At 59.5% G+C, this 18,126-nt stretch overlaps 1 protein-coding gene across 6 annotated transcripts in view; it reads left to right on the top strand.

The window, feature by feature from the left end:
- The first annotated feature begins 1,270 nt into the window (after nt 1-1,270).
- The window catches only part of PCGF3 (polycomb group ring finger 3), a 52,252-nt gene continuing 35,396 nt past the window's right edge, over nt 1,271-18,126 (top strand). Inside the window, exons 1-3 of one of the 6 annotated variants that reach the window (XM_055434438.2) lie at nt 1,271-1,482; nt 16,641-16,678; nt 17,017-17,164. The gene's annotated coding sequence lies outside the window, so the exon portion shown is untranslated. Of the gene's footprint in view, nt 1,483-16,542; nt 16,679-16,995; nt 17,165-18,126 lie in introns of all 6 variants that reach the window. The other 5 variants (XM_055434441.2, XM_055434440.2, XM_055434435.2 and 2 more) reach the window with 5 other exon arrangements.

Here is an 18,126-nt window from a genome sequence, read left to right as displayed (position 1 = left end):
AGCTCCCGCTGCACTCCTGTAGCCCCCAGACTCAGGGCAGTCCCAGTTGGGGGTCAGGTGACATCACCCTCCCCAGATGGTCAACAGCTGTCCATCCCTGCCTCCTCTCATGCCAGCTACCCCAGCAGTCCCACCCATCCTACAGCTCCCCACCTGGTGCAGCGCCCTGGCTCTCCTTTGCTCTGCCTCTCGTCCTAGCCCCACCCCCACAGACACAGGGCAGCGGGAGGCCAACCCCAGGTAGACAGCCCTCTGCTCAGACACTCCAGGAACCTCTCCATCTGACCTGATCTCCAGTTTCTCTGTGCCCTCTAGCTTTCGCCTGGTCTCTGAAAAGCATTCTTCACACGCCCTCCCACCCCGGGGCCTGAGGTTGGCTGGACTCTCCACGTGCGAGCCTCCCCCAACCGGTTACTTGCAGGGCTCACTGCTCCTCAGGACCCTTCCGTGTCGGTTCACTCTAAGGTAACCATCTCCGGACACCCGCTGCCTGCCCCAATCCGCTTGTTTCCCACAGGACGCCACATTTATACTGTCCTTTGTGATTCTCTCCCCCCACTGCAGTGTGGACCCCACGAGGGCGTGGACGTCATGATCACTGCTTTACAGCTCCAGGGCAGGGCCTGCAGAAAGGCGGACCCATGGACGGGTGGTGGGGTCAGCCTTGCTGCCTACTGTCTGGGAGCCCGGAGGCAGGGTTTCTGTCTGCCCGCGGCGCTCCCGTTCCTGCCTGATGCTTATTCCCAGGAAAACAGGAATGCAAGAACGAGACTGCCTCCCTCGGAGGAAACCCCAGGTCTGGGGGCGGGGTCCTAGTGCTTGCTGCTTGCAGGACCCCGGGTTCCGCAAGCCCCGCCCCGCCCCGCCCCGCCCCGCCCCGCCCCGCCCTCGACCCGGCCCCGCCCCGGCCCCGCCCCGCCCCGCCCCGCCGCACGCCCCGCAAGGCCCCGCCCCATCTCTGGCCCCTCCTCACCCCTCAAGGCCCCGCCCTCGGCCCCGCCCCGCCCCATCTCTGGCCCCGCCTCCCCAGCCCTTCAAGCGTCTCACGGCTTGGTCTCTGCACGGAGCCCGGCCCCGAGGCTCCCTCTGACCCCGCCCTCCGTCCCCACCCACAACCTCTCACCACGCCCCCGTCCCGGGTTCCGCGGCCGGCAGCCCTCGCCTCTTCGGATCCCAGAGCCGCCGGCCCGGACGCGCCTGCGCCCTCTGGCACCGCCCTGGCCACGCCCCCGGACCGCCCCCTCCAGGCCTCGCCCCGGCCCCGGCCGCCGGGTGGGAGCCGGGCCGCGCACCGCGCATGCGCCAGGCGCGGCGCCCCCGACTCTGCGGTCGGCTCCGCTCGGGCATTTCCGCCTCTTTGTTTTAAACTCCGGACGGGTTTTTTTCTCCGGCTCTTGGGGGGGACCCGGAGGGAGCGGCGCCCCCTCCCCCTGCCCGCGCTGCCCCCGCGTGCGCCCAGCTCGCCCGCAGCTGAGACGGCAGGTCAGTGAGTCCGCGCCCCGCCTGGCCTGGCCCGTGGCTCCCGCTCCACAGGCCGCGGCCTCGGCCCGTGTCCGGGCCCGGAAGGCTCCGAACCCCGGCCCGCGCCCCTGCACCCTCGTCGGCCCGGCCTGCGGCGCCCCGACTCCGCTCGGCAGGCCCAGGCTCGGGCCGGACCCACGGGGCCGGACCTCGGGCAGGGCCCGACCTCGGGACGGGTCTTCGGGGAGCCACCGGGGATGACTGGATCCCAGGACCGGCCACTGGGGGGGACCAGACCCCTGGACAGGTCACCGGGGAGGGACCGGGGAGGACCGGACTCCTGGACGGGCCACCGCAGAGGGGCCAGGGAGGACCAGACCCCAGAACGGGTCACCAGGGAGGGACCAGGGAGGACCGGCCCCCTGGACGGGCCACTGCAGAGGGGCCAGAGAGGATCTAACCCCAGGATGGGTCATCAGGCAGGACTGGACCTTAGGACCCACCGAGAAAAGACTAGGAAGTACTGGATGCCAAGACAGATCTCCTAAGAGAGCCCAACCCCAATATGGGTCATGGAGTAGGGCTAGGACCTTAAGACTCAGCAAGAATCAGCTGGACCCACAGGTCACCGAGGATGGCCAGGCCTTAGGAACAGTTGGGACTGGGACAAGTCACTGAGCAGCCATGGACCTTAGGATGGGTCACCTGGGGGCGGTCTGGACCCCAGGACTGGCCCATGGAAAGATCAGGACTTGAGTAAACCCACTAGAGAGAACTGAGACCCCAGGAATGGTCTCCAGTAGGGCCAGGATTTCGAAACTGTCCTGTGAGCACTTCTGGAACCCTGGGACAGCCCGTCCTTCCCAGGAACCAGGGCCCTGGGGCTGTGCCATGTGGAGGGCTCTGTCTTGTGACAGGCTGCAGGGATGACCCAGGTAGGTCGTGAAGGAGAGTTGGACGCTGGGCACTCCTGGAGAAGGCCGGCTTTCAGACAGGACCGGGACTGTGATGAGAGCTGAAACTTGGAGACAGGCCCCCCAGGAAGGCTGCGACTCTCGAATGACTCACTGAGAAGCACCCAGGCTTCAAGGGTGGCCTCTCAGGAGTGCTGGGACCCCAGGCTGGGCGCCCAGGGGCCTGAGCCCTGGGGCAGTTTCCAGAGTGCCTGGAATCCACTCAGCTCACTCAGCTGGACCCCAGCTGCTATAAAGGTCTGGAGCATCAGGGATCCTGGGTACATAAGCCCCACCAGTGCAAACCAGCCCTCTCTGTGAGGCGCCTGGGCCCCACAAACCTTTTGACCTTTAGCAGTTGCTGCTTGGACTGGGCCCCGGGGTTAGGCTGGGTTGAGACTGGTGGAGCTCCTACTCCACACTGCCTCCATGCCCCAAGCCAGCAGGGTGCCCCTCCCCGGACCCAGGAAGCCGTCCGCGCTGTTCTCCCAGTCTCGGCTCCAGGACTGTCATTTTCTTACCTGGAGTCTGTGGTCAGTGTCAGCCACCTTCAATCACTTCTGCCCTCCCCGCACTCCGGTGGTGTCACCAAAAGAGCCCCATTCTCTAGGTCTGGAGGTGTTTTCAGTGTCCAGAAATTTCCAGGAGGGATGGGATCAAATTGGCCATGTGGGTTGCGGGAAGGGTTTGGGGGCCATTGGTCCAGTGTGTGTCAGGTGAGCCATCAGGCACCTTTTCCACTCCAGGAAGAGACCCTTGGGTGGGGGCTCTGCTTCTTCAAAACCTTACCATCGGACCTCACCCAGATCTTGCCCACAGTGTCCTTTACTTTGAAACTAGGGATGGAGACATGCTGCCTTTGAGCCAGGGAGAGGCTCCAGAGTGTCCAGTACAAGAGGCTGCCCAGGTGGGCACTGTCTGCCTGGCGTGGGACCAGCATGCAGCGCGTTCACCATGTGGGCAAAAGGCAGGAGTACATTCAGAGGTTGCCCTGTGTTAGAATGGGGCGTGACTCTAAAACCCAGGGAGATGCGTGAATGATCAGTTCACTGTTTCACTTTGTGCCGTGATTTCTCTCCTTGGTTACTTAGGAGAAACCCCCTTTGAATTTTCAGTGTAACATTTCACAAGACCTAACCTTAGATGGAGTCCGTGAATAGTCCAGCCCAGAAAGTTTTGTCAAACGTAACCACTCTTGGGACCTTGTTGCTCAGTGCTTACTTCTGATTTTGTTTGTTTGTTTAAACATAGACTTTACTTTTTAAAAAACTTAGTTTTCTTTGAAGTTTTGGAAAAGACTTGTGAAACTGGGCATTCAAGTTTGATTAGGCTCTTTATTTTCTCATTTTTGGATTTTTGAAGGTGTGATAGCGCTGGATGGTTGTATTATTTATACATTACTGTCCTGCAAGTTACCCCAAAATGTAGTGCCTTAAAACCACATCATTTGTCTCCCTGTCTGAGGTCAGGAGTTTAGGCACAGCTTAGAGGCGTCCCCAGCCTCAAGAGTCTCACAAGGCTGCAGACGGGGTGCTGGCTGGGGCTGTGATATCTGTCTGTAGGCTTAGCTGGGGGTATCTGTGTCTAGGCTGCTCGCTGGAGACGTCCGTAGGGCAGCTTGAGGGAACCGGTGACTGAAATGCAGAGTGAGCAGGAGGCCACAGTGTTCATGACATAATCTTGGCTGGGATATCCCATCCGTTTTGCCATGTTCTTTGTTACCATGTTCTGTGTTTCTTAGTTACCAGTCCCTGCCCATGTTTGAGCAGGAGGAACGCCACAGGTGATTCCCGGGAAGGGCTGGGGGCCACCGGGCCATCCTAATGCCTGGCCTCCATTAGGTGTTAGCTCCTGAGAAGTGCCCTGCAGGGTGAATGAACAGGACTGCAGAGCAGTGAGGCCAGCCCGAGGGTGCAGCAGCTCAGCTGTCTCTTGAGTTACCCAGGTTGCTCTGATGTCATTGTGCTGATGGAGTGATGCTGGAGCTTACACGTGATGGGAGAGAAGTTACAAATAGGAAAGATTGTTAGGAGTTAGCCTAGAACACTTGCAGCAAACCGCAGGCCCAACCCCACTCACAGTTAAGTTGCAGGCACGTGTGTCAGACGTAGAGTTGTTCGAAGCTTCAAGTGCAGTGATCCTAGTTGTTTCTAGAACTTTAATTCCTGCCAGTTATTTTGCTCTGGGAATTATAAACGGATGTTTCTGAGACATTTTTGAAGTGTGAGATCCAAGGTGTTTTGCATATTTGACCCTTGAGGGGAAGAGTGCTCCAGGAACCTGTGTTCTGGGGCCCGGTTCTCAGCCCACAGCGCCCCTCCTGGTGCCGGGGCAGCGCTGCAGTGCTCTGAAGGCTGTGAAGGGCACCCACACGGGGCCCACTGCCCGTGGCCGGTCACCACACGGAGGGCGCGTCCTCTCCCTCCGCCCCGCCCTCTGGACCTGCCGGGTCTCCACCTTGCTGGGGTGAAGCCGGGTCCTTTCCAGTACTTACACTTACTTATTTGGGTTATTAGCAAAGTTTGTGTTAGCTTATACTGTTACTCTTTAATTTACTGAATGACAGCATGTGTTATTTCATGGTTTTATTTGGTTAATAGAATCGAATTTGAAGTTGAAAGTTAATTTTCTTTTCTATTGCAATATGTTGAGGTTTGAGGACATTTTCTTACTACCTTTCTGATATTTGCTGTTGCTATTGCAAAAATGCTGCACAATTCATTATGCTTAAAAAAATGGAACTATTCTGCAGTTCTACAAGTTGATAGTTTTTCACTGTTGTAAAAGAGTGAGGTATTTTAAAAGTAACTAGACTGTCTTAAAAACTAGTTATTAGGCTTATTATTATTTTTTTTTGAAGAGAACTTCTAATGCTTAGGTGATTAGAGTGGAGGTTAAGAGTATATTTTTTTTTTTGCAAACGCATCAATATTTGCTGGACTTTGCCACACTAACAGCAAATTCCAGGTGTTTGGCACAAAAAAGCAAGGAGTAGGAAGGTGTCCACAGGCCTCCCTGAAGTTCCTGGCCAACCTGTGGGTCCTCTGTGCGTCTCATGGCGGCCCAGTGGGTTTGGTGAGGCAGGTGTTTTCAGCTGCTACGTTTGCTGATTCTCAGCAGGGCCTGGCGCATAGAAGGTGCTCAGCTAACTAAAAGCTGACCTGCTCCTTTCTGTGGCCCTGTTCTGGAGCTATTGTGTGCATTAACGCCTTCTGTGGGTCACCCAGGACGACCTGCGCGCCTGCGGCTGCCTGGTGAAAACACACAGGCACGGGGTGCAGTCACAGGTGGTGAGCGGCCGAGAAGGGTCAGCCTCTTCTGCTTTTTAGTCATTTAGTTTTACTTAAAAAAAAAATTATTTATTTATGTATACCTGCGTGGGGTCTTTGTAGCTGCACTGGCTGTTCCCTGGTTGTGAGTGGGGACCGCTCGCCCATCGCGGGGCACGGGCTTCTCAGCGCTGGTTGCGGACTGTGTCTCCAGAGCGCAGGTGCAGCAGTTGTGGTGGGCGGGCTTAGCTGCTCCAGGGTGTGTGGAACCCTCCCGGGTCAAGGATCAAACCCACGTCACCTGCGGTGGCAGGTAGATTCTTTACCACTGAGCCACCAGCAAAGCCCCTTTTAGTTTCTTACCAAAGTTTCTGAGGAAAAAAAAACACAGTGGAGAAAAAACGAATGAGACAGTGAGCACCCTTCTGCCCTGACCCTGAACCCTGACCCTGAACCCTGACCCTGAACCCTGACCCTAAACCCTGACCCTAAACCCTGACCCTGAACCCTAAACCCTGACCCTGAACCCTGACCCTGACCCTGACCCTGACCCTGAACCCTAAACCCTGACCCTGACCCTAAACCCTGACCCTAAACCCTGATCCTGAACCTAAACCCTGACCCTGACCCTGAACCCTGAACCCTGACCCTGAACCCTGAACCCTGACCCTGAACCCTGACCCTGACCCTGAACCCTGACCCTGACCCTGACCCTAAACCCTGACCCTGACCCTAAACCCTGACCCTGACCCTGAACCCTGACCCTGACCCTGAACCCTGAACCCTGACCCTGAACCCTGAACCCTGACCCTGACCCTAAACCCTGACCCTGACCCTAAACCCTGACCCTAAACCCTGACCCTGACCCTAAACCCTGACCCTGACCCCTGAACCCTGACCCTGAACCCTAAACCCTGACCCTAAACCCTGACCCTAAACCCTGACCCTGACCCTAAACCCTGACCCTGACCCTGGCTCTGGCCCTGGCCCTGACCCTGACCCTAAACCCTGATCCTGACCCTAAACCCTGATCCTGACCCTAAACCCTGACCCTGACCCTGGCTCTGGCCCTGGCCCTGACCCTGACCCTAAACCCTGACCCTGACCCTAAACGCTGACCCTGACCCTAAACCCTGACCCGGACCCTAAACCCTGACCCTGACCCTAAACCCTGGCCCTGGCCCTGGACTCGGCAGTTACGCGTGCTTCGCCACGTTTGCTGATCAGTTTCTCTAAATGCATTTATTGTTGAATCATCTGATGGCTCAGACAGCAAAGAATTCACCTGCAATGCAGGAGACCTGGGTTCGATCCCTGGGTGGGGAAGATCCCCTGAAGGAGCGCACAGCAACCCACTCCAGTGTTGTGGCCTGGAGAATCCCATGGACAGAGGAGCCTGGCGGGCTGCAGTCCATGGGGTTGCAGAGAGTTGGACACAACTGAGCGACAGCACAGCACACACAGCACAGCACCCTGCTACCCTAACCCTAGACCCAGCGATTACGTATGTTGTGCCACATACGCTTATTGGTTTCTATTGTTGAATCATCTGAAGTAGCTGCAGACTATCTGCCTCATTCCTTAGGTGATTCACAGCACATGACGCTGGTAAGAAGATGGTCTCCACACAACTGCAGCCTCGTGGTCACACTGAGTAGTGGACGCTTACTCCATGTACTGGCTCGTTTCCTGTCCACTCTCAGCTCTCCCCGGTGGCTCAGGAAGGTCTTCCTGAACGTTTTCCATCTGGGAGGCAGGTGGTTCCCCACGTGGCACTGGGGTTCTCCCACCCTTTCGGGCTCCCCACAGCACAGACTTTTCCAGGCCACCCATCACTTGTGAGTTTTTCTGATTCTTCACTCAGGGTGCCGTCCACCTTTGTGTGTGTCCCTTGTTTACCCTGTGGACAGAGGGGGGCCGGGCCCCTCCTGGGTTGAGCAGTGCCTCACGAAGGCTGTGGGGGCTCCGTGCTGTGCTGGCAGGCCATGCGCCCCGCACTCGGCACTGCCGTCACTCCTGTGCCCTGTGGACTGCGCCGAGGCTCTGGGGAGCAGAGACGGTTGGGGAGCCCAGAGGAGCCGAGCTCTGTCCTGGGAGCGGCACCTGCCCTTGCCTGGGGGGCTGCCTCAGCCGCCCCGTCTGTGTCTGGCAGAGGCGTCCAGGGCCGTTTTGTCATCGTCACAGGCACACGGTGGGGAGTCCCACTCGGGTCAGCTGTGTTGCTTTTAGCAGACTTTATAAAGTTTTAGTGGGTAGAAAGTTTTTGACATTGTCAGGGGAAGCATGAGCTCTGCTGTGGAGCAGCGTCTCCTCCGGGTGGAGTAGCGTCCTCTGTGCCCTGGAGATGGAGCTGTGAGAGGCAGTGGTCTTCCCTGCTTCGCAGCAGCAGCCCCGAAAAGGAGCTGGGAGACGGGGTCTCTGCACCCTTGCTGGGGTCCCCACAGACAGGGCGGTTCAGGGAGGCTGAGGTCCAAGCTCAGGTGCCAGTGGGCTTGGTTCCTGGCCTGGACGGGCCTTCTCGCCCTCACAGGCAGACTGGCAGCAGGCTGGCCCCTTCCCGGCAGGGTGCTCACGCGTCAGCCCCGACTCATGAGTCGGCCTCGCAGAGGCCCCGTGTGTGGAGACAGGGCTGGGGCTTTAGCGCGTGACTTGAGGGGCACAGTTCGGTCCGTACCAAGGGGTTCTCGGCTCTTCACCTGTTCATTAGCCTGTTCTTGTCTCTGGCGCTGGGAGCATAGGTGCCGAATGAGAGCATTTCCAGAGGTGGGGCCACTTTGGTTTTCATGTGTTTGGGAAACGCGCCCTTCCTTCTAGAAGCTAGCAACTTTCATTTCTCCAGACTCTGTTGTCTCATTTTCTGTTGCTGGAAAACGAATTGTCACAAACTTAGTGGCTTCAAAGGGCACCCACTCATGTGTCACGGCTCTGTGGGTCAGCAGTCCAGCAGCACGCTGCTGACTTCACTGCCCAGGCCGAGCTCAGTGTGCGGGGCGGCCCTTGGCAGGGACTCACCGGCGGGCCCACCCTGGCCCCGAGGCCCCGCGGTCTTTGCCTGGGGGCCGAGGGCCGGCAATGCATGTTGTGTTCTGCTGTGACCTGCTCTTCTGCTGCTAGCTGAGAAAACAAACTCGGTGCAGTTTGGTCAGGCTGCTGGGTACTTGCCCTGTTGTAAGGTCAGCTGATTTGAGGCCTTAATTACATCTTCAGAAACCCCTTTACAGCAGTTCAATTCAGTTCAGTCGCTCAGTTGTGTCCGACTCTCCGTGACCCCATGAATCACAGCACGCCAGGCCTCCCTGTCCATCACCAACTTCCGGAATTCACTCAAACTCATGTCCACAGAGTCGGTGATGCCATCCAGCCATCTCATTCTCTGTCATCCCCTTCTCCTCCTGCCCCCAATCCCTCCCAGCATCAGAGTCTTTTCCAGTGAGTCAACTCGTCGCATGAGGTGGCCAAAGTATTGCAGTTTCAGCTTTAGCATCAGTCCTTCCAATGAACACCCAGGATCGATCTCCTTCAGAATGGACTGGTTGGATCTCCTTGCGGTCCAAGGGACTCTCAAGAGTCTTCTCCAACACCACAGTTCAAAAGCATCAATTCTTCGGCGATCAGCTTTCTTCACAGTCCAACTCTCACATCCATACATGACCACGGGAAAAACCATAGCCTTGACTAGACAGACCTTTGTTAGGTGGGATGATTAGAGCAGGGTGTGTGTCGGGTGGGGCCCAGGATCTTGCAACCATCTCAGAATTCTGTCCTCCCTCTGGCCCCCCAAAATTCATACTCCCCAAATGCGAAACCCACTTGCCCCTCCCTTCCAAGGCTTCCAGAGTCTCAGCCCCTGAATCCCCTGTCTGGTGTGACCCGCCAGGGGCACCTGTGAACCAAGCAAGGCGGTGTTCTCCCTGGGGCTTCCCAGCACCGCGGGCAGGCCAGCCGGCTGTTGTAGCTCAGACGTGGGCTCGGGGTGACAAGGAGTCGTGTTGAGGCACAGTTCTGAGACCCCGTGGGGAGCCCAGCCCGGGTCCCTGGTTTTGCCTGAGTCAGTCTTTTTGGTGGAGGGGCCACATGTCTGCTCCTGAGCAGGGTTTGCAGCCAGCTGCCTGCCAGCAGGATCTTGGGGCCCCTCGGCCCTTTCGCTGTGCTTGCTGTGCTTTTCCAAAGCTTGGACCTGAGTGGGAAGTGGGTGGGACTGTGAGTCAGGCCCGCTCTCTGGCCTCACTTTGCCTGCTGTCCCTCTCCGGGCCTACATCCTCAAGGGTCCGGCCTGTGCCCTGAGCCCTCCTTGGTCCTCTGTCCGCGTCCCTGGCCCCGGCTGGAGGCTCATGCTGGGCTTGTGGGGCCCCTGCCCCTGCCTGCACGGCCCCCCGCCCAGGTTCGCGTCCCTGGCCCCGGCTGGAGGCTCATGCTGGGCTTGTGGGGCCCCTGCCCCTGTCTGCACGGCCCCCCCGCCCAGGTCGGAGTGGGAACGTCTGCACACGTCCCTCCTCAGTCACCACTGGAGTGGCCGGCCTGCCAGCGCCTCGGCACTCACTGCCCCTCTGCTGCCATGCGAGCACCCGCAGGCTCGTGCTGTGCTGCAGGGCGTCCTGGGCACGTTTCCTGAAGCCTCTGCCAGTGGCTGGATCAGTCGTCTGGCTGGACGTAGGCTCCTACATCCCAGTTGTCTTTCCTTGGACTCCTTGGAATCAGGCGCTGCAGATGAGGAGGCTGGTGCGGGCGATCCCTCCTCCAGGCTCCTCCTGCCCCAGAGCCTTCAGGGCTCTCCCTCGTGCCCTTGATGTCTTCAGGTTCAGGGACCTGCGTGGACGGGGGCGGCACCAGGGCCCTTGCCGTCTGACTCTCCCGGCTGGGGAGACACGCAAATCATTGTCTCCAGGTCATGAAGTGTCGCCTGTGAATGAGCGCGCCGATGACCCAGGAATGTGTGTGCTCCCAGCCCGGCTGCAGACTGTCTGTCAGAGCTTCTTGTCTGTTTCCCTTTTCTGGAGCACCTCTTGGTTGGACGTGGCATTTCTTCTATATCCCATCTTTCCTACCCTTCGGACAGATTTTCTCAATTTTATCATACAGCCTCTCTGTTGAATTTTCAGGGTTCCCGGTCACATGTCTGACAGTGTAATCTAGGTGTGAGTAATAACAAAGTGGTCAGTTAAGGGTTGGGGGGGGTGCTCAGAGTCATTCGTGTGGGTGTGGACCTTAGGATGGTCTTGAAGAGCTCACTGGAGAGGGGATGCTTGAGACAAGACTTGCTGGGAGTGAGCCAGCAAGTGGGCCCCGGAGCAGGAATATTCCAGCTGACAGTACAGTCCTGCAAGGACCCCAGGCGGGACTGCAGGTGGAGTGTCCTAGAACTGCAGGGACCCACGGAGGCTGTGGAGCTCCCTGAGCTTTGCAGGACTTCACGGTGGCGGTCCCCCGAGCCACACTGAGGAGGGCGCGGCCGACGTGGACAGCCTGGGCGAGCAGGGCCACTGTGAGTGCAGAGCCCCAGGCTGTCCGCCCTCCGGGACTCCCGCAGACACCTTGCTGCCGCCAGACAGTGTCTGGGTCCCGTGACCCAACACGTGCTTGCCTGGTGAGCAGGACAGGGCAGACGCCCGCGACAGGTGTGTGAACGGGGTCACTGGGGCCTGGCGTGGACAGGCCAGCTGCAGGGAGAAGGCCTCGGGGCGGGGCCCGACAGAGCAGGGCTTTTCCCAGGCACCTGCCAGGGACTCTGGGTGCGGGCAGCCTGGCCCACTCCCCCCAGGCGGAGGGGCGGGAGCCAAGTGTGGGGCTCCGCTTGGCGTGGCTGGCCAGGAGAAGAGGGCACGTGCAGGAAGCAGAGGCCGCACTTTGTCAGCTTTGCGTGAAAATAAACGGATAGGTTTCTTGGAGTTCTTAGAGGACGTCAGGCGTATCTCAGGCTGACTGGACACCGGCTCTGGGGTGGGCTCCCTACTGGACGTGGTGTGCTGTGGTGAGGGACACTCCCCTGTGGGGTCGCAGGGCACAGACCCTGAGAAGCTGGCAGCAGGGGGCAAGACGGCAAGTGGGCTCAGACTCGAGCTTGGGCGTCCCATCCCAGAGTCTTGCTCGTCTCTGATGGCCCTTTGAGGATGGATTGCCAGACGTGTACATGGCCGAGAGCTGGGCGAGGCCACGGGGGTCAGAGCTGACGTGAGCTGAGTGGACGCGGATGGGCCCCGACATGGATAGAGGAGCTGATGTTGACGGGAGGCGTGGGGGAGGGCTCGGCTTGTCCGCAGCCGGGATCCTGCAATTGGTTTCTCAGCGGGGTATCAGGTTTGCTTTTCCGAAGTTCTCAGACGTGTCTGTGGAGAAAGAATTGGTGGTACACATGGTTGGGGGGCTGTCCTGGTGGCTCTGCCATCCATTCGGGAGCCGCAGTGATGTCCAGGGAAGGCCCGTGGGCACAGAGACTGGTTGGGGCGAGCATGAAGTGAAGGGCCGGAAGACTGGCCCCCCAGGGCAGCGGAGGCTCGGACGGGGCAGGTGGGCACAGGTGACGTCCTCAGCGGGTGTGTCCCCAGCAGGCCATCCATACAGAGCCCTGGCCACCGCTCCTCACGGCACCCTTGTTCCCGCAGCCCTGAGAGACAGAGGCCGGTGTCTATCTACGGGCAAGGGGGCTGAGAGGGTGGGCACCACTCAGAACAGAAGGGGTGAGGTGCCTGTCCGTGTGGCCGCTTGGTGAGTCTCAGGAGGCTGCCTGGCCCTGTCTACACAGCATCCAGAACCAGGGCCCAAGGGGCCCTTTAAAGTATGTGTCACTTGTCAGACATTCCCCAGTGAAGCCATTTAATACGTTTCAGGCTACTTTGAGCAATTCTGTGACAATAAATTTGATGACCCGTTTCCTAGGAAAATATAGCTTAGCAGCACTAACCCCAAAATAAATCGAAAATAGTAAGATTCTCATAAGATGTGTTGATAGAAGGAAGCATGGCCAGGGGTCTTGTATGGGGAGGTGGTTCTTTCTCGGGGGTCCTGAGGGCAGGGAGCGGGGACTGGCTGTGGCCAGAGCCTCCGGGAGGAGCTGTGGGATCCCCTGGTCACACCTGGCCACAGCCACAGTCAGAGAGCCCGGACTTGCCTGGTTCTCAGCACCGGCGTGGGGAGGCATCCTCGCAGCAACTGAGGGTCTGAGGATGCCTGTGAGTGAGGATGAGGCTGTGTGTGTTTGCAGTGTCGGTGGGAGTGAGGATGAGGCTGAGTGAGTTTGCAGTGTCGGTGGGAGTGAGGATGAGGGTGTGTGTTTGCAGTGTCAGGCGGAAGTAAGCACGAGGGTGTGTGTGTGTGTGTGCAGTGTCAGGCAGAATTGAGGATGAGGCTGTGTGAGTTTGCAGTGTCGGTGGGAGTGAGGATGAGGGTGTGTGTTTGCAGTGTCAGGCGGAAGTAAGCACGAGGGTGTGTGTGTGTGTGCAGTGTCAGGCACAATTGAGGATGAGGGTGTGAGTTTGCAGTGTCGGTGGGAGTGAGGATGAGGGTGTGTGTGTGTTTGCAGTGTCGGTGGGAGTGAGGATGAGGGTGTGAGTTTGCAGTGTCGGTGGGAGTGAGGATGAGGGTGTGAGTTTGCAGTGTCGGTGGGAGTGAGGATGAGGGTGTGAGTTTGCAGTGTCGGTGGGAGTGAGGATGAGGGTGTGAGTTTGCAGTGTCGGTGGGAGTGAGGATGAGGGTGTGTTTTCCATGTCAAGGAGAAGTGAGGATGAGGCTGTGTGTGTGTGTGTGCAGTGTCAGGCGGAAGTGAGGCCGGTGGCTGTGCCTGGCACAAGGGGAGCAGCAGTGAGTGTTGCAGGTTAGGGCTGAGAGGGCTTTCTCCTTAACTACATTCAGTGAAGAGTTCCAAATTGTGATTAGTGAGTGTTTACTACTTTCATGTAGCACAACAGACCTGGTGTGTTTTCCTGGAGGAGAAAGGGTGTCACACAAGGGTATCGTGTGGGGATGTGGCATTGGGGGTGTTGCAGACGGGTGGACAGGGGTCTGGACAGGGCAGTGGTCTGAGACGCATGGATAGAAGGGCCTCTTCATGCAGGAGTGAATGCCGCTGAGTTCTGCAGTAACCCTGAGAGGCGTGCGGCTGGGCCCTTCTGCAGCGTCCGGGGCTGAGGTCAGTGTCCGGCCCCTGATGCTTCCCCTGGTGGCAGGGGCCGGAGGGTCTGCAGGTGGGTGATGGCCTTATATCTTGGGGGGCTGGTGATGTCCTCGTCACCGGGACTTCGTGGAGTCGAGGATGGAAGACGGTGTGGGGTGACTGAGTTGTGGGCTTGGGAGTTCTGTGGAGGCAGGTTCTGTCAGGAGGGAGTTGTGGAAGATTCTGGATGAGGAGGGCTTGCTGGAACCGTCAGAGCCCTTGAGAAGCAGGAGGGTGAGGCCTGGATCAGCCTGGAGCCCGGGGAAGGGGGTAGAGGTGCCACCCTGCCCTGGGGGAGCAGCAGAGGGGACGAGGCACAGCAGGGTCAGGGCCCCAGGGGCGACCAGGCCTCAGTCACTGTCTCCGGCCTGGACAGGCTTGTCTGGGCAGACACGTAGAGGCCTGGCAGGCTCGGGGCGTCGAGAGGCTGAGGGGTGTGCCCCAGGTGTGCAGGCGCACGGATGGACTCCTAATACTCAGGGCTGTGGGTTATTTCAGCCAAAGGTCACAGCAGAATCCATGAAGGAAGTGGCAGATGGGATGAGCCTTGGGGGACCGGGCACTGTGTCCAGAGTCCTCCCCCTGAGGAGTCAGGGTGGACGTGCGCGGCAGCGGGAAGGGCTGTTGCCCCAGAGACCAGGGCCCACGGGGCTCTCACGGAGGCACCTGCCTGGCAGGCCCTCAGCTCCCGAGGACGTGGGTCTTGGTGTGGACCCCGCTGAGCTTTCAGGGAAGTTTTAAGTTACCGATGGAAACTGTCACCAGCCAAGTTCCCAGGCACCAGCCACGGCCGTCCTCACTGGCCTCTCCCTGCCGAGTCTCAGCCATCGGCCTGGGAACATAGGAGTCAGTGCTCTGGCCATGCTGCCTCCGCGGGGACAGCCCAGCGGATGACGCTGGTGTCGAGGGTTGCAGGGCTGGGGAATGGAGACCCCGGGCCTCTGGCTCAAGGAGGGGCAACCAAGTGTCTGAAGTGTTGCATTATTGTTTGGTTTCATTTTTTAAAATTAAAGATCTTATGTACACATATATGGCGTTGTGTCTGCCATTCAGGACACCCTGACACATCCGACTCAGGAGGTGTCAGCAACACAGGGTCAGGGCGGGGGCGGTGCCCCGCAGTGGAGCCGCCTGACAGAACCGCAGGGCTGGCGGCGGCCAGGTAGGGCGTGTGTGTCCTACCCAGCTCGCGTCATGCCTCCCACGTCTGGTCCCCGTCTGCCGAGAATCGGCTCTTTGGGGACCCTTGTCAGGAGATGCCTGGGATAGGGAGAACTCTCACCACTAGGAGTGATGCTTGTGTTCGCTGGGTTTTTTGGTAAAGTTGCTTTTTAGGGAGGTGTTGTTTACGTGCTCAGTTTCATGATGCAGTTGCTGTCTTGGAGCACCTGTCCAGTCACACGTCCCGCTGGCACTGACCTCTGGCTGCCGGCCGCATCTGCTCCCCGCAGGCGGCTGCTGGGAAGAGAGTGCTGCAGTCGGGCATGAACCTCCAGTGGATGGGAGTGCTCGTGCTCTTAGATGGAGAGCTCTGTTCAGGTGGGGAAGTTCCTGGTGCTCTTAACTTGCTGAGAGTGTGTGTCTCTGAGGAGATCTAAGTGGCGTTCGTTTCTTACGCGGAGCCCCTCGGGTCCCAGGGTGCCCCTCCTGCACGCGCTGCAGGCAGTGCTGAAGCTGCCGGCGGTCTGTGTCCCCCGGGCCCCCCGCCTGTGCTGTGCAGCCCCGCCCCAGGTCGGGAGCACCGCTGCCTGTGTGCTGGGGCGGGCTGCCACGCGCAGGTTTGTGGAACCCGCCTGGCTCAGCTTCCTCAGGGTCCAGAACTCACGACTCTGTTTCCATTCACCTCAGTTCTCGTGAGCTGTTTTCAAGCGATTTGTCCAGTTCCTTAGGAGTTTTCAACTCTCTTGGCATGAAGTCATTCCTGACGTTCTAATGCTGCTCAGATGTGACTTCAGGGAGGTGTTCTGGACACCCGACCTCCTCCCTGGCTCTGGTTTGTCCTGTCGCCTGCGGTGTCTGAAGGGCTGCCTGCTCGTGGCGTTCATCAGTCACTGTCTGTCTTCTCCTCGAGAACGTCGGCTCTGGGCATCTGTGTCCCTTGCTTACTGATGTCTGAGATCGCACGTGCAGCGTCTCTGCCTGTGTCGCTGGCCGCGTCTAAGCGACGCTGAGTGCAGGCCCCTCCCACCACCACCCCTGGAGCTCTGGGAACGACTCCGGCTCCTGACCCTTCAACTCCGTCTCCCCGACGGTGGCCGAGTCCTGCAGGGGCCTGGTCACCCGTTTCTCTGCTGCTGCTCGCCCCAACCCCGCACTGTGCTCTCTGGCCGTGGGCCTGGCTCCGCTGTCCGCACACATACGTGCCCGTTGGCATGTCTGTCCCCTGCGGTGGCCCAGAACCTGCGTGGAGCCTGTGGGCATCCTCATGTGACTTTCCCGGGTAAACTGCCCTGGGGACACCTTCTGGGGTCGGAACTGCGAAAGCAGCCCAGGAGTCACATGGCTGCTCTCCCAGCCTCCTGCCAGGTCACCCAAAGCCCACCACCTCCCCGGGAGCTTCTCTGGGCCCCGGGCACATGGGGCAGCCTCCCCACCACCACCAGCCCCCGGGCCTCAAGCCACCAGGCTCATTGGGGCCTGCCCATGTCTCTATGGTTCCTGCGGGTGCTTTACTGTCAACCAACTTTGCGTTTCTTTTTGTTGTTCCGAGCAGGTAAAGGGAGAGACCTGAGCAGCTGAAGCTGCCTGCCCCGGGGCTGGGCTCCGTGGAACGGCACGTGTGGGTGACACCCCGTCCCTGTGTCTCTACAGGCTTCAAAATGTAGCAGAGGACCTGGCTCTGTGTACAGGTAACGCAGTGTGAGCTCTGAGCTTTTTCTTTTAGTCCATGTGATTTGATTAAACTTACCTTGAATTACACTTTGTTTTCTACTTACTCTATTGTAGCCATAGAAAAAGTCAGTGCCTTGTAACTCCTTTAAGATTTCATCTCTGACGGCTCCAGAGCAGGTTCGAGCACAGTTACTGACTCATATAACAGTTTTTTCTGATGAATGTTTCTGATCAGCTCCGTTCTGCTGTCTGCTGCACGGGGCTCTTCACAGCTTCTGGCAGAAACGTAACTGCAGGGCTGTGTACATCTCATAAGTGACGTGACCTTGAACAGCAGGTGCCGTTTCTGTGCTAGAAAATGGGAACACTGCGAGAGACGCAAGGAAGGCGCAGACGTGAGGAGCCGGAGCACGGAGGGTGCGGCGGGCGAGGCCTGAGCGCGGCGCACCCGTAGGCCGCGGCGGCGGCGCAGAGGCAGCAGGAGGGACCGCGGCCTCGAGCAGGTGGGCACGGGCTTCCGCACATCTGCGGGTCCTGGCCGAGGTGGGGCGGCCGCGGGCATTGGCCGCCTGCGAGTGCGGCTGGTCATGCGCCTGACCGGAGTGGGGCGCCGCGTGGGCAGAGCTGGAGGTGGGCCCCCCGTGGGGCTCAGGCTCCGGTTGGGACCTGTCAGACGTGATGCCCGGGGGCGCCCCTGCAGCGGGGTCCTCACCCGGGTGTCACCCGTCACGCCGTTGGCGACACACAGGGCCTTCTTCCTGAGGGTCCTGCCCTCCTCCGGGGCTGCTGAGCGTTTGGAGACGTCGTGCCCCTTCAGTTCCTCAGTGAAGTGTTCCCCCGCTGACCCTCACTGAGGCTTCCTGAGTCAGTGCCCCTGTAGTTGTCCTTGGGCGTTGACCCTCACTGCCAGCCGCCTGCCTTCCATTTACCAGCTCACATTCTGTGAGAAAGGGCGCCCCTTCCTTGCCTGTCTGTCCGTGTGGCCTCAGAGGCTCCTGTGTTAACTCCACTGACCGCCAGCAGCGATAGTTGCTGTCCCGGCTGTAAGCACAGAGGTCCACCAGGTCCTCGCCCGGCCAGGGCCAGCTGCGCGTGCAGCGGTGCTGGCTCCTGCGGCAGAGGCGGTGTGGGCCCTCAGCCCAGGGCTGCCCCGCAGCGGTCACTCCCAGGGAGCGGAGCTGAAGGCGATTGGGCGCGCCTGTTTGTAGTGTGAGTGGGCGTGCCCGCGCTCGCGCGCGCGTCTAGTGTGAGTGGGCATGCCCGCGCTCGCCCGTCTGTAGTGTGAGTGGGCGTGCCCACACTCGCACGCGCCCGTCTGTAGTGTGAGTGGGCGTGCCCGCACTCGCGTGCCCGTCTATAGTGTGAGTGGGCGTGCCCGCACTCGCGCGCGCGTCTAGTGTGAGTGGGCGTGCCCGCACTAGCGCGCGCGTCTAGTGTGAGTGGGCATGCCCGCACTCGCGCGCCT

The sequence above is a fragment of the Moschus berezovskii genome, chromosome 5 (genome assembly GCF_049115385.1).
Source record: "Moschus berezovskii isolate FMDL1 chromosome 5, NW_MosBer_1.0, whole genome shotgun sequence".
NCBI lineage: Eukaryota > Metazoa > Chordata > Mammalia > Artiodactyla > Moschidae > Moschus > Moschus berezovskii.
This window is presented reverse-complemented; position numbering and strand designations above follow the sequence as displayed.